We start from the raw sequence: 16,430 nt of genomic DNA on the forward strand, positions 1-16,430 counted from the left end.
AGAAGGAGCTGCAGGCTGTGTTCCTGCCACCCAGCTCCCGGCCGCCTGGCTAACTTATGCCCCAAAATAACAACACACAAATTGTATTCATATAAACACTGCTTGGCCCATTTCTATTAATGTGTGTAGCACTACAAGGTGGTGACTTACCAGGGAGATTCTAGCCTATGTCCATCTTGGGTTAGAGCTTCATCGCATCTGCCTCAGAGAGGAGAGCTATGGAGTCTGAGCTCACTTCCTCTTCCTCCCAGCATTCTGTTCTGTTTACTCCACCCACCTATGTTCTAACCTATCAGGCCAAGCAGTTTCTTTATTAATTAACCAATGAAAGCAACAGATTGATATGACACTCCCACATCAGGCAGGAAGTTCAGAAAGTAGGGGCTAGCCTGGGCTACCCAGCAAGTTTGAGTAAAGTCTGGGCTACATGAGACTGTATAAAAAATAGTCAAAGGAAAAAACTTAATGCTAATACTGATACTGACAAAGAAAAAAGAGGAGACTAGAAAGAAGGTCTGGCACTTAATATGGTTATCAAATGTAATGGTAGAAAGGGCATGTGAAGTACATGGCAGTGCAAATATAACTTAATGTGAGGTGAAATTTCAATCTACATCAATTGAGAATGTTTCAAAAATAATGAAAAAAGTCGCATGAAACCTTTGAATCTTGAGGGAGGATACTGTGATGATACTTGTGGTGGTTTGAATGAGAATGATCCCCATAGGCTCACATATTTGACTACTTAACCCCAGTTGGTGGAACTGTTTGCAAGGATTAGGAGATGTGACCCTGTTGGAGAAGATGTGTCACTGGGAATGGCTGGGCATTGAGCTCCCAACCGCCCCCCATTCCCAGTTAGTTGTCTCCACCAGCAGCCCTCTCTTCTTTCTCTTTGACTTGCCGTTGTTATCTCGGGACGTGAGCTCCAGCTACTGCTCCATTGCCACGCCTCATGCCTGCCTACCGCCATGTTCTTTGCCAGATGCTCACACTCTAACCATCTTGGAATCATGAGCTCCAATTACATGTTTTCTTTTATACATTGCCCTGGTCAAGGTATTTTGTCATGTCAATAGAAAAGTGACCGAGACAATACTTAAAGAAATTAAAACATGGATCTTGAGAAATTGCTCAGTAGTTCAGGGCACTGGCTACTCTTCTGTTGTAATAAGAGCAGCGGGCTACATTCCTGGCACCCGGCCGCCCGCACAGCTAGCTTTATACCCGAAATAATTACACGGAAACTGTACTCTTTTAAACACTGCCTGGCCCATTAGTTATAACCTCTTATTGGCTAGCTCTTACGTATTGATCTAACCCATTTCTAATATTCTGTGTAGCACCATGAGCTGGCTTACCAGGAAAGATCTTAACCTGCGTCTGTCTGGAGTGGGAGAATCATAGCGACTGCCTGACTCAGCTTCTTTCTCCCAGCATTCTGTTCTGTTTACTCCACCAACCTAAGGGTTGGCCTATCAAATGGGCCTAGGCAGTTTCTTTATTAATTAACCAATGAAAGCAACAGATTAATACAAGACCCACCTCCATCATTTCCCCTTTTTCTGTTTAAACAAAAAAGAAGGCTTTTATTTTAACATAGTAAAATTACATATACCAAAACAGTTATCAAACAAGAATTACAGTTACAATATTTATATCTATTTTATCTTTTATCATAACTAAGGAAAACTACAACTATGTATCCGTTCTTCAACTCCATCAAAGACTCCAGAAGGATATAATATTACCTAAGCAAACAAGAAATAAGAAACTTCAAACTCTAGAAATGACAGAGACATCTCGCTGCCTGGACAGTCACCCAAAGTTCTTTTGTACCATTGGTGTCAGGAGCCATGTCCCCCCCAAAACTATTATAGGGATCACCGCCCTGAGGAGTTTTGCAGAGGGCTCCACTTCCCAATTGTATTGAGAATTGTTTTATTGACAAAGCCTACCCCACACCCCCACACCCAAATTGTCTGTTAATAGAGAGCTATCTGTTAGCGAAACCTGCCTCACACTCTAACTATCTAGAGAACTAGGTGTGTCAACTTGTGAACTCCTGGCAGAGGAATCGTGACCTGACCGATTGTAACCTCTTGGCCTACGTGACCTGCGTGGACCATGTGGCAAGATCCCATGCCCCAGCCCCCCAAGCTCCTCATCCAGGGGCTATATAAGCTATAACCATGACTCTAATAAACGGAGGCTTCGACAAATTTGTCTAGCCTTCTTCCTCTTATCAGCCCATGTCTTTCAGGTGGTACCTCTCCGTGACCCTGGAATAACTGACCAGCCAGGCGGGTTACAGACCCTAGACAGAATAACCCGTCAAGGCGGTCGACACATTGGGGCATCCGTCTTTGGCCTTCAGGCCCATAGTATCCAGCAGACTCTTCCATGAAGCAAGAAATTTCAAAGACAGTTCAGTCATTTTCTGCTGTATCCTGCAGAATGTCTCGCAGACTCTTTCATGAGTCAGGAACCCCGAAAGACCATCTCACCTTTAGTCAAGTTCAGCAGTCCTCTCTCTGTGGGTTCTTCGTGTCCAGTTTATGCAACAGTCCAGGCAAGAACAGTTTCTTGCCCAAATGGCTATCCAACTCCATAAGGAGCCTCTTCGATGCCCATCTTCCTCTTGAAGTAGCTTGGTGCTGCCATGAGCAGACATGTCTCATTGTCATGAAAAGCCCTAAGTTATTAAAATATTTTAAATGCCATATTCCGCAGTCTTTGAAAGATATGAAGAATGCCCATTCAATTGCAATATGTCTCTATATATCTAGAAAATCTAACTAACATGACTACAAGCTTGACTATTATTGATGATTATCCATTAACAACCTATATTTCCTAATTATACATTACATTTTAAATGAACTACACAATCATAATGCCTTAATCAAGATTAGAAATATGCATATACATATAACAAAATTGACCTTAAAATCCCTACCAATGCAAATTATTCATATCTATATCCTATCCCCCTTTAAATGTGAAAAAGAACATTTATAAACCTTATTTGGGAACATGAGCTCAGTTTTTTCTTTCCAAACTGCTTCCTGCTGCTATGGGGGCGCTGTTATTCAGGTCTTTTATGGTGTAACCTGTCTGCCAGGTTCATCTCAGTCAGCAGTTGAGTGAAATAATTTTCTGAAGGTGTTCATGGCAACCTTTCAGGAGGGGGTGGTCTATCATACCATATTGAGATAGAAACAATCCACAGGGTCTCATCCTCTGTGAAAACAAAAGAAGACCCTCTCCAAAGCATCATATCCTTAGACCCAAATTCTGAAATCATAATACCCTTATATCCATTCTGGTTCCACTTGGCAGCCCATATAATGAAATGTCTCTCTGTACTTAGCTCCTTCACAGTCAAAAATTTTAAAGAAAACACAATAATACAAAGAATCCAGACTCTCTGTGAATTTTCCATTTTTAAATGGCTTATTTTTCTTTATTTCTTTTAATCTATAACTATCTGTACTCTGTCTCTTTAAAGACTTTATCCTTTTTTTTTAAGGGCATTAACTTTATTCTCTCTCTCTCTATATATATATATATTTGTCTCTCAAGCCTACGTACACTCATCCAACATTGTGATACATTTAGTGGTCTGAATCTGTCCTATTGTGAATCTGTAACTTTTTTACTTTCCAGAAGCATTTTTTTAAAATGCTAAGCACTTGTTAAAAACTTAAGTTGCACCATGTAGGGGTAATACTGTACCGCCTGCGTGTGCTGCCCAGTCTAAACCTTAACTGCGCTGTTATTACGGTAATTACGGTAGTTCCTGCCTGAGACCAGCACAGTTCAGTATGGCAGAGCTGAGCCCTCCTGCCTCAGAGCCATTCGGTGCCCCTGAGCCACACACAGTTCCAGGCACACAGCAGTCCACATTGCCATCAAGCAAGTCGTAGCACTTTACTCCAAATGCTCCATTCAAAGACTCTATCTCCCGCAGGAACCAGACAGAGATAGCGATGGCAGCGCAGCCCAGAAAGCTGGCATTTTAAAACAGCCAGTTTTTTCCTGCTGCTGAGTCAGGACAATTTCTTTGCGGCACGCCACCCAGAAACAGCAAAAAGCTGTCTTAAATTCTCTCTCTCCTTTTTAAGCCCTTTCAGGTTTTCCGTGGCATTAGTTAATCACGTTGAGCGCCACTCTGTTGTGTGGAGCGGCGGGCTGTGTCCCGCCACCCGGGCGCCACTCTGTTGTAATAAGAGCGGCGGGCTACATTCCTGGCACCCGGCCGCCCACACAGCTAGCTTTATATCCGAAATAATTACACGTAAACTGTATTCTTTTAAACACTGCTTGGCCCATTAGTTATAACCTCTTATTGGTTAGCTCTTACATATTGATCTAACCCATTTCTAATATTCTGTGTAGCACCACGAGCTGGCTTATCAGGAAAGATCTTAACCTGCATCTGTCTGGATTGGGAGAATCATGGCGACTCACTGACTCAGCTTCTTTCTCCCAGCATTCTGTTCTGTCTACTCCACCCACCTAAGGGTTGGCCTATCAAATGGGCCAAGGCAGTTTCTTTATTAATTAACCAATGAAAACAACAGATTAGAAAGAAATCACTCCCACATAACTCTTCCAGAGGACATGGGTTCAGTTCCTAGCACAAACAGTTCATGACCTTATCTAACTGCAATTCCAGGAGATTTAATGCATCTTCTAGCTCCATAGGCACTGTATACACACTTGGTACTCACACATGCATGCAGAAAGAACATCTATACTCCTAAAATATAGAAAATAATATGCAATATTTGTGATATGTGGTGATCACAAACAAGGGTGTTCTGGTCATATGAAAGAAAACACATAAATATATTAGGGTAATGTCTAGATCTTAAACAGTTAATTTTCTAAGTTTCTAACCATATGGAATCACACCGATTTCAAGTATTGCAACAAAGAAATGCTGTGATGCACAGAATCAAACTATGTTTAAGTCACATTCTTAAATCAGCACTATAAAAGGAACATGTGTGCCATAATAGAGCAAGCACTGCCTCCAGAGGAACACTGTATCTTTCATAGTGTGCTGAACGTACCCGACCAGATTACCTCTAGGGTTCCCAGCCTTGCCTTTTCCTTCCCATTCTCTCCAAATCTAATTATGGTTCTTCTAAATGGATTAACTCATTTTGGATCATGGTTTGCTCCTCTTTAGAGCACTCTACTGACCAGGCCTTGGGGTACAAGCATGTAAGGCCAGCTACTCAGGAAGCTGATGCAGGAGGATAGAAAAAAATCAAGGTTTTCCTGAGTTATAGAGGGGATTTGAAGAAGCCCAGAGAACTCAGACCTCGTATCAAAAGGAGAAAATATAAAAAATGAGCTGGAAAGAGAAACCATCGATAGAATAATTGGCTAGCATAGGTAAAGCCCTAGATTTGATTTTTTTTTGTACTGCAAATAATAATAGTGATAATGATAATAATAATAATAATAATAATAATAATAATAATAATAATAATAATGGAGGTGAGGCTGACTGGAGAAATAGCTTTGTCAGTAAAGAGCTTGCCTTGTAAACATGAGGGCCTGAAATGGATTAATGGATTTCCAGAACCCACATGAAAAAGCTGGCCATGGTGGCTTGTAACCACAGTGCTGGTGCATCTGGGATGACAGGCAGAATTCTGAGCCGTTTCCTAGCCAGCTCTAGCCTACTCTGTGAGCTCCAGACCAGTGAGAGATACCCTATCAAGATACTATTAGGATGCTGCAGAGTGTGGTGGTACATGCATTTAATCCCAGTGCTGAGAAGACAGAGGTGGGCAGATCTCTGTGAGTTCCAAGGCAGCCAGCACTACACGCTGAGGCGGTGTTTCAATAACAACAACAATAATGAGGATGGCATAATGAACCAGAGGACTTAAGGGCTAGTTTACATTGAAACAACATAGGACCAATAAAGACATACAATGATTTACCTAATATATGGCAGACATTGGATGTCCTGGGACAAAAACCAAACAGTAAAGTAGTCTGTTATATAACTGGTTTTGGCAGAATGCCACTTTTGTGTGATTTTGTATAAATAGAGTATTGAGGCCAGAGGCTTGAGTTTTGTGTTCACCTTTACCAGCCTGAATCTGTGTGTCTGTCTTTACGCCTGTGTGCCACCTGCCTGTGTGTGGCCATGTATGCCAATGTGTGCCTGGGAGCCTGCTGACAGTTGCCCACCTAAGAGCCTTTGTCTAGAAAGACTAAAATGTGTCTTATCTGCCTGTGAGTCCCAGAAACCTCTTCAACCTCCCAGTCTCCCACAATTCTCCTCTTTTCCTAGCACTGGGGCATGAGCCTCATACCCGACATAGTTGGCAGGATGCAACTGTGGGGCAAAAAAAAAAAAAAGGAAAATAAAAGAGAAAGATTAGAGAAGAGATGAACTGAAGCTCGGCAACTCCAGGAAATCTTCTCCTGCCAAGACACTGCCTAAAGAGGAGTCAGTGAAGATGGAGGAAGTAAAGTCAATGGCTGTTTTAACTGTTTAAAGAACATTGTAAGGATACTTTGTGGTGAGAAACTGAGGTGTGTGAAAGAAAGAAACTGAAAACTCAGCTCCATTTATGATTTGGAACATGATCTCATTAACATATATATACATATACATGCACAAACACACACACACACATATATATATATAGTGTGTATGTGTAATATATATATAATATTACAGTCATAGCCTGGGTGGTCTATCCCCTGCATCTGTGAGACCAGGGTGATGTGGAATGTATATGCATTGCTTTTACTGGTTGATAAATAAAGTTGCTTTGGTCAATGGCTTAGCAGAGTAAAGCCAGTTGGAAAATCCAAAGATATATATATATATATATATATATATATATATAGAGAGAGAGAGAGAGAGAGAGAGAGAGAAGGCAGAATCGATGAGACACCATGTAACTGCTGAAGGAGAAAGATACCAGAACATTACCAGTAAGCCACAGCCTCATGGTGATATGTAGATTGATAAAAATGGATTAATTTAAGATGCAAGAGCTAACTAGGACTATGCTATTAGCTGAGGCTTGTAATTAATAGAGTTTCTGTTTGATTATTCAGATCTGGATGGCCAGGAAACAAAAGTGCAATTTCTGTTTACACCAGGGGGCAGATAGTATCCTACTGAGAGGGGAGGAGATGGAGACATTGCCTTCTGTCACCACCAAGTTCTCTTTAAGGTGGTGCCTGTAGGTCATGAACGCACAGACTAAAAATCAATGTCTAGTGTGTCCCTCCATGGCTAAGTATATCCTAGGGGTGGAGCTAAAACGCCTGGCTAGGGAGGATCCTGGACAACCAGAGGTGTTATGTTTATTCATTATTAATCTTCCACTAATATACAGAGTGTTAACCATTGTTGACGCTGCAACTTACTATACTTTAGTTCATGGAACTCTAACCTGCTTTCTCTGGCCATCTACATATGTAGGTAGATAACGTGTTCATAAAGTTAAGTCAAATCCAGTGACTTTTGGGGTATCTGTCATTTGCCCCCCTCCCCATACACAATGTATGCTTCTCTTAAGCTGAATATGCCCTAGGGGCAGCAAGTCTCTAAGAAACCACCGAGGAGTCCTAACTGCAAATGAAGAATGTGAAACCACTGGAGAGAGGCCATCCTTCTCTGCCCCCAAGGGCTGCAGACAGCAAGAGGAGTGGTGGGATCCACAAGCACCTGTTGCCTGCAGGCTATGGCAGTATAGTATGGGCAACACATAGGCCTACACTGCCCCCGTGTGGTCAAGTGTAGAAACCAGGACAGTGATGCCAGTTGTCTAAAAGGGGTGGAACATAGGGAGCAGAATGTCTTAAGAGCAAGCTTATGTTTAGACAACATGGCACCAATTAGGATAACCAGTATGAGTCAGTAAATATACGGATGTCACAGAATGTCCTAGGACCCCAAAGTAAATAGCAATATACTATGTATTTGATTTTGGCAGAATGTCACTTTTGTGTGATTGTATATAAACACATCCTTGAGACCAGAGGTCTGAACTTTTGTCTCCACCCTCACCAGCCTGCTTCTATATGACTGTCCTTAGGTCTGTGTGCCACCCACCTGTGTGTGGCCATGTATGCCAGTGTGTGGCCATGTATGCCAATGTGTGCCTGGGAGCCTGACAGCTACCACCTAAGAGCCTTTGTCTAGAAAGACTAAAATGTGTCTTATCTGCCTATGAGTCCTAGCAACCTCTTCAACCTCCCAGTCTCTCATGACCCACTTTTGTTCTTGCAGTAGAGCACGGATGTCAAAGACAGCTCCTCTTGTTGACCTCTGGCCTCCACCCACATGCATGCACATATACATGTGTACCCGCACAAGCACGCACAGAAAAAGAGAAACACATAAAAGAGCTATGGATATAGCTTATTGGTAGAAGACTTATATGTGTGAGATCCTAGGGTCATTCGCTAATACAGCATAAATAAATAAAAAATGCATATACATACATATATACATACATCCATGAATGAATCCCTTTACTGAATAGATAACTAAATGTAATGTGGGATCTTGAAAATTAAAAAAAAACATTAATTAAAAACTGATGAAACCCAAATAAATCCTGTAGTTTTTTTAGTAATATTATACCAATACTGATTTTGTAGCTTGGTCAAGTACCATGGTTATGTAAGATGGACATATTAGTAGAATCTGGGTAAAGAGAATACAAAACCACTCTGAACTATTTTTTATTTATAACTAAGCCTCCTTGATGTTTTTTAATTTGTTCTGAGACAGGGTCTCACTGTATAGCCCTGGCTGGCCTGTAACTCACTATGTAATATAGGCTGGCCTCAAACTCAGAATTCTGCCTGCTTCTGCTTCCTGAGTGTTGAGATTAAAGGCATGCATTACCACACCTGGCTTCTTTTTGGTTTTTTGTTTTTTGTTTTTTGTTTTGTTTTTTGAAACAAGGTCTCATTGTGTAATACTGGTGGCCTAGAACTCTTAGACCTATGTAAACCAGGCTGGCCTCAACCTTCTGGCAATACTTCTGCCTCTGTCTTCACACATTTTATAAAATAAAAGCATTGAATTTTTATAAAATACAAGTATTGAAACTGTGTTACTGACACTGATGTTTAACGTCAATGTAAACTTGAGGAAGTTCCTTGGAACCTGCAGGACTGTTGTTGAAATACGGAGCAGCGGGCCGCTTCCTGCCACCCAGCTAGCTTTACCCGAAATAATTACACGGAAACTGTATTCTTTTAAACACTGTCTGGCCCATTAGTTCCAGCCTCTTATTGGCTAGCTCTTACATATTGATCTAACCCATTTCTAATATTCTGTGTAGCACCACGAGCTGGCTTACCAGGAAAGATCTTCACCTGCGTCTGTCTGGAGTGGGAGAATCATGGCGACTGACTGACTCGGCTTCTTTCTCCCAGCATTCTGTTCTGTCTACTCTAAATTCTACCCTATCAGAGGCCAAACAGTTATTAATTAACCAATGAAAGCAACAGATAGAAAGATGGCCCTCCTCCATCAGACTGTTTCTTCATCTGTTAATGGGAATATTCATAAATTAGGTATGGAATACTCCTCAAATTCTCAGAAGGTAAACTTGGCTGACAGCCAGAAAAGTATTAGACATTCTATAATCATTAGGCATTAGCATAAGGAAGTTAGGTGACCAGGGTCTAACCTTTGGAAAGGTTGCTGGGACCCTGACATTTTCCTCTTTTCACTGCACTTCTTGGTGGCACTGAAGTGAGCAGTTTTATGTTCTCTACCATCCTTGCCTCCACACTGGCCCCAAAAGAACAAAAGCAATCAACCAGGGACTGAAACTTCTGAAAGTGAGCCCAAATCAGACCTTTCTTTACACAGACCTTTAGTAATAGATAGATGATTACTATGGAATAATAGTGAAATAACGAACCTAAAGGTTTTTTTAATGATGCAATAATTTGTCTAAAATACTTCTGTTTATTTTGAATACATACTCATAAACAAACTTGAAATAGAAGGGGTTTTTCTTATACTGGTGGAGAACATTGTATTAATGTTTTGCAGAAAAACAAACCAGATAAATGGGTGGATGGATGGATAGATGATTAGATGGATGGATAGATAGATGATAGATAGATAGATAGATAGATAGATAGATAGATAGATAGATAGATAGATAGATAGACAGTAGGCAGACAGGGAGATTTATTATAGGAATTGGTTCTCTCAGTGGTAGAGACCTGGAATACCCAATGTCTGCCCTCTGCAATCTTTTGAGCTAGGAAAGCTAGTTATAGAATTCCATCAAACACATATAGAAAATTCCACCCAAACACAAAAGAATATAATTTCTTCTCAGCACCTCATGGAACCTTTTCTAAAATTGATCACATTCTTGGTAACAAAGTAAACTTCAACAATACAAAAAAATGGAATAACCCCCTGTATTTTATCTGGTCACCATGGTTAAAAGTTAGAATTTTAAAACAACACTAATTTCAGAAAGCCTACAAACTCATGGTAATTGAACAGTGCTCAATTGAGCAACGCCTGGGTCAAGGAAGAAATAAGAAAGAAGTTAAAGACTTCCTAGAATTCAATGAAAATGAAGACACAACATACCAAAACCTATGGGACACTATGAAAGCAGTGCTAAGAGTAAAGTTCATAGCACTAAGTGTCGATAAAAAGAAAGTGGAGAAATCTCACACTAGTGACTTAACAGAACACCTGAAAGCTCTAGAACAAAAAGAAGCAGAATTACCCAGGAGGAGTAGACAACAGGAAATAATCAAATTGAGGGGTGAAATTAATAAATTGAAACAAAAATAATAATAAAAATAATCAATGGAACAAATAGGTTTCTATTTCCAAAGTGGTTGTACAAGTTTGCATTCCCATCAGCAATGGATGAGTGTTCCCCTTACTCCATATCCTCTCCAGCATACGTTATCATTGGTGTTTTTGATTTTAGCCATTCTGATAGGTGTAAAATGGTATTTTAAAGTTGTTTTGATTTGCATTTCCCTGATCACTAAGGAAGTTGAACATGACCTTAAGTATCTTTTGGCCATTTGAACTTCTGTTGAGAATTCTCTGTCCAGTTCAGTACCCCTATTTTTAATTGGGCTATTTAGAATTTTAATGTCTAGTTTTTTTATTTCTTTATATATTTTGGAGATCAGGCCTTTGTCTGATGTGGGGTTGGTGAAGATCTGCTCCCATTCAGTGGGTTGCCTTTTTGTCTTGATGACCATGTCCTTTGCTTTACAGAAGCTTCTCTGTTTCAGGAGGTCCCATTTATTATTGCTCTTATTGTCTGTGCTACTGGGATTATACATAGGAAGTGGTCTCCTGTGCCAGTGTGTTGCAGTCTACTTCCCAGTTTCTCTTCTATCAGGTTCAGAATGGCCAAATTGATATTGAGGTCTTTAATCCATTTGGACTTGAGTTTTGTGCATGGTGATAGATATGGATCTATTTTCATTCTTCTACAGGTTGACATTCAGTTATGCCAGCACCATTTGTTGAAGATGCTTTCTTTCTTCTATTGTATAATTTTAGCTCCTTTGTCGAAAAATCAGGTGTTTATAGGTTTGTAGGTTAATATCCGGGTCTTTGATTCGATTCCATTGGTCAACATCTCTGTTTTTATGCCAATACCAAGCTGTTTTCATTACTGTAGCTCTGTAATAGAGTTTGAAGTCAGGGATGGTAATGCCTCCAGAAGTATCTTTATTGTATAGGATTGTTTTGACTATTCTGGGTGTTTTGTTTTTCCATATAAAGTTGATTATTGTTCTCTCAAGGACTGTGAAGAATTTTGTTGGGATTTTGATGGGGATTGCATTGAATTTATAGATTGCCTTTGGTAGAATTGCCATTTTTAATATGTTAATCCTGCCAATCCAAGAGCATGGGAGATCCTTCCATTTTCTGGTGTCCTCTTCAATTTCTTTCTTCAAAGCCTTAAAGTTCTTGTCAAATAGATCTTTCACTTCCTTGTTTAGTATTACCTCAAGATACGTTATGCTATTTGTGGCTATTATAAAAGGTGAAGTTTCTCTGATTTCCCTCTAAGCTTCTTTATCCTTTGTGTTTAGGAGGGCTACTGATTTTTTTGAGTTGATCTTGTATCCTTCCACATCACTGAAGGTATTTATCAGCTGTAGGAGTTCTTTGGTAGAGTTTTGGGGGTCACTTATGTACACCATCATATCATCTGCAAATAATAAAAGTTTGACTTCTTCCTTTCCCATTTGAATCCCCTTGATCTCCTTATGTTGTCTTATTGCTACTGCTAGAACTTCAAGCACTATATTGAAGAGGTATGGAGAGAGTGGACAGCCGTATGTTGTTCCTGATTTTAGTGGAATGGCTTTGAGTTTCTCTCCATTTAATTTGATGTTAGCTGTCAGCTTGCTGTATATAGCTTTTATTATATTTATATATGAACCTTGTATCCCTAATCTCTCCAAGACCTTTATCATAAAAGGGTGTTGAATTTTGTCAAATGCTTTTTTAGCATCTAATCAATGATCATTTGGTTTTTTCTTTCCATTTATTTATATGATTGATGATATTGATATATTTTCATATGTTGAAGCAGCACTGGATCTCTGGGATGAAGCCTACTTGTTCATAATGTATAATTTTTTGATGTGTTCTTGTATTTGGTTTGCCAGTATTTTATCAAGAATTTTTGCATCAATGTTCATGAGTGAGATTGGCCTGTAATTCTCTTTCTTGGTTGAGTCTTTGTGTGGTTTTGGTATCAGTGTAACTGTAGCTTTATAAAAGGAGTTTGGCAGTCACTCTTCTGTTTCTATATTGTGACACTACATTAAGGAGTATAGGTATTAGCTCTTCTTGGAAGTTCTGGTAGAATTCTGCATTGAAACCAACTGGTCCTGGGCTTTTTTTGGTAGAGAGGTTTTTGATAACAGCTTCTAATTCCTCACGACTTACAGGTCTATTTAAATTGTTCACCTGGTCTTGATTTAATTTTGGTATATGGTACTTATCTAAAAAAATGTCCATTTCTTTTACATTTTCCAATTTTGTGGCATACAGGCTTTTGTAGTAAGATCTAATGATTCTCTGAATTTCCTCTGTGTCTGTGGTCATGTCCCCCTTTTCATTTCTGATCTTGTTAATTTGCGTATTCTTTCTCTGCTGTTTGATTAGTTTGGATAGGGGTTTGTCAATCTTGTAAATTTTCTCCAAGAACCAGCTCTTTGTTTCATTGATTCTTTGTATTGTTTTCTGTGTTTCTATTTTGTTGATTTCAGCCCTCGGTTTGATTATTTCCAGTCTTCTACTCCTTCTCGGTGAGTCTGCTTCTTTTGTTCTAGAGCTTTCAGGTGTGCTGTTAAATCTCTAATGTGAGCTTTTTCCATTTTCTTTATGTGGGCACTTAGTGCTATGAACTTTCCTCTTAGCACTGCTTTCATAGTGTCCCATAGGTTTGAGGATGTTGTGTCTTTATTTTCATTGAATTCAAGGAAGACTTGCAGAGCAGTGAGTGTGCACCCGCCTGGCCAAAGGGGAGTACAGGGCACCTCCAGGTCCTGCTGCAGGGGCTACTTTGTTCTACACGACCCTCCCCTCCCGCTAAGTATTCCCTCTTGTGTGCGGGGGTCCTTGGACCTCCAGGAGTCCCTGTCCCTGTGTTGAGGACAACCATCCAGACCGGTGAGTGGGTGCCCCATCCTGGGGCGGGGTGTAACATCCTCAAAAGGAACACAGGGCCCCTTCAACTCCTGCTGCAGGGGCTTCTTTGTTCCACATGATCCTGCCTCCCCCAAGCCTTCCCTGTTGTCTGCAAGGTCCTTGACCCAGGAACAGTTTCTAGTTCTGCACTGAGACTGTCCACCCAGAGGGGTGAGTGTGTGCCCGCCCAGCCGGAAGGGAGTCCAGGGCACCTTCAGCTCCTGCTGCAGGGGCTTCTTTGGTCCACATGACCCTCCCCTCCCCTCCCAAGTTTGCCCTTTTGTCTGCAGGGTTTTTGGACCTCCAGGAGTCCCTGTCCCTGTGCTCAGGACAACCATCCAGACCGGCGAGTGGGTACCATCCCAGGCTGTGCTGGACTCTCCAGGAAAGGAGCATAGGGCCCCTCCAGCTCCTGCTACAGGGACTTCCTTGTTCCACATGACCCGGCCTCTCCCAAGCCTGCCCTATTGTCTGCGAGGTCCTTGGCCCAGGAACAGTTCCTGCTCCTGCACTGAGGAGATCCACCCAGAGTCAGTCACAGCATAGATTGGACCAAGACACCAAGACTCTCCTGGCTGCATTTGATGGAATAGATAAGCAGGCACCAATGCAAGAATTTCTCCAACAACCTGAAAGGCAACATGACAACACGAGCTTCCAGGGATCACACAACAAGAAGACTTGAACACCCTATTCCAGAAGAAGTAGAAGAAATCGACTGTAAATGTAATATTATGAAAATAATAGAGGACCTTAAACAGGATGTGAAAAACTGCTGTAAAGAAAAGGAGAAGATAAAAAAGGAAGTAGAAATGAATAAATCTCTCAAAAATACCCAAGAAAACCAAGATAAAGCAATTAAACAGGTAATGGAAGCAGTTCAAGACTTGAAAAATGAAATGGAGGTAATGAAGAAAACATAAGCAGAGGGAAGGCTGGATATGGAAAATCTGGTTAAATGAACAAGAACTACAGAGACAAGTGTAACCAACAGAATACAAGAGATAGAAGAAAGAATCTCAGACACTGAAGAACTATAGAGGAAATAAAGTCACTGATTAAAGAAAATAACAAATCCAACAAATTCTTTTTATTTTTTTATTTTTTTTGGCTATTAAAGTAAATTTTAATAACTCACTCTATCATTAATGTAATTGTTATTGCTAACTTCATGCCCTCTTTTTTTATTAAAAAAAATTTTCCACTTCCTCCCTGCCTCCCATTTCCCTCCCCCTCCTCCCACCCCTCTCCCTCTCCCCCCCTCCCCAACAAATTCTTAACACAAAACATCCAGGAAATCTGGGACACCATGAAAAGACCAAGCCTAAGAATAATAGGGGTAGAAGAAGGAGAATAACAGCTCAAAGGCCCAGAAAATATATTCAACAAAATTATAGAAGAAAACTTTCCCAACCTAAAGAAGGATATTCCTATGTAGGTACAAGAAGCTTACAGAACACCAAATAGACTAGATCAAAAAAAGCATCCATTCACTGTATAATAATCAAAACAAAAAACATACAGAATAAAGAACGAATATTAAGAGCTGCAAAGGAAAAAAGTCAAGTAACATATAAAGGGAAGCCTATCAGAATTACACCTGACTTCTCTATGAAAACCATGAAAGCCAGAATGTCTTGAATAGATGTGCTGCAGACACTAAGAGACCATGGATGCAAGCCCAGACTACTATACCCAGCAAAGTTTGCATTCACCATCAATGGAGAAAACAAGATATTCCAGGACAAAAACAGATTTAAACAATACATAGCCACAAACCCAGCCTTACAGAAAATACTAGAAGGAAAACCACAAACCAAGGAAGCCAACAACACCCATAATAACAGAAGCATCTAACAACCCTCCACCAGCACATTTCAAAAAATGGAAACACACAAACACTATCGCCAGAAAATTAACCGGAGTTGGCAACCATTGGTCATTAATATCACTTAATATCAATGAACTCAATTCACCTATAAAAAGGCACATTAAGAGAATGGATAGAAAAACGGGATCCAACATTCTGCTGTTTACAAGAAACAAACCACAACCTCAAAGACAGACACTACCTCAGAGTAAAGGGTTGGGAAAAGGTTTTCCAATGAAATGGACCAAAGAAAAAAGTGGGTGTGGCTATTCTAATATCTAAAAAAATTGATTTCAAATTAAAATCAATCATAAGAGATGGAGAAGGACACTTTATACTCATAACAGGAACAATTCATCAATATGAAGTCTCAATCCTGAATATCTATGCCCCTAAGATAAAAGCACCCACATATGTAAAAGAAACATTACTAGAATTCAAATCACGTATCAAACCCCACACACTAATAGTAGAAGATTTCAACACTCCTCTCTCACCAATGGACAGGTCAACCAGACAGAAACTTAACAGAGAAATAAGAGAACTAACAGATGTAATGAATCAAATGGACTTAACAGACAACTACAGAACATTCTACCCAAACAGAAAAGAATATAACTTCTTCTTAGCATCTCATGGAACCTTCTCAAAAATTGATCACATACTTGGTAACAAAGCAAACATCCATAGATACAAAAAAATTGTAGTAACAACCTGTTTACTATTGGATCACCATGGAATAAAGTTAGAATTCAACAATTTCCATCCATTTGCATGCAAAATTCAAGATGTCATTGTCTTTTTTACCACTGAGTAGTACTCTAATGTGTATATATTCCACAC

At 40.1% G+C, this 16,430-nt stretch overlaps 1 pseudogene; it reads right to left on the reverse strand.

Annotated features, from left to right (window-relative positions):
- The window catches only part of LOC130867504 (transmembrane 9 superfamily member 2-like), a 103,325-nt pseudogene that overhangs the window by 77,474 nt on the left and 9,421 nt on the right, over positions 1–16,430 (reverse strand).

The sequence above is a fragment of the Chionomys nivalis genome, chromosome X (genome assembly GCF_950005125.1).
Source record: "Chionomys nivalis chromosome X, mChiNiv1.1, whole genome shotgun sequence".
NCBI lineage: Eukaryota > Metazoa > Chordata > Mammalia > Rodentia > Cricetidae > Chionomys > Chionomys nivalis.